Source organism: Neoarius graeffei, chromosome 25 (genome assembly GCF_027579695.1).
Source record: "Neoarius graeffei isolate fNeoGra1 chromosome 25, fNeoGra1.pri, whole genome shotgun sequence".
Classification (NCBI taxonomy): Eukaryota; Metazoa; Chordata; class Actinopteri; order Siluriformes; family Ariidae; genus Neoarius; species Neoarius graeffei.
In genome coordinates, this window is record NC_083593.1 from 3974240 (window position 1) to 3974788 (window position 549).

Sequence of the window (549 nt, forward strand, 5' to 3'; positions counted from 1 at the left end):
AGATTGTGCAAATTTATATCGGTTAATGTTTGTTAAAAGCAAACAGCGAAAAGATAACATCTGGCTCAGTTCTGACATTAAAACCGACCGTTATCTTTCCAAGGTTCAGGCATATATAATGAACACGCTTGTGTTTTGATCAGTAGTTATAAAGCAGCACAAGATTGACATCATGTGATCCTGAAGATTTCTGTTTGGGGTTTTGGTGAACCCCGGATCGTGCTCAATGTTGAATGTATAGTGGACATAAACATAACCATTGTTCTGTTTTTATATAAAAGCTGATGACAACTTCACATTTCTGTTCCTGTCCCGGTTTCCCTGCAGGTCAGACGAGACGGACAGAGAGAAACGTCTGGTGATAACGACCGCATGAAACACAACTACATTGCCCTGAACACTCGCTCATATTCACTCAGTGTGTGTTGATAAAATAAACTCTTCTCTTTTCCCTCCCTCCCTCTTCTATACATTAACTTTTTTTTTTCTTCTTTTGCGAGCTCTTGTATTCAGTGTTTGGCAGCTATCAGTTCACTCATATTGAGCTCA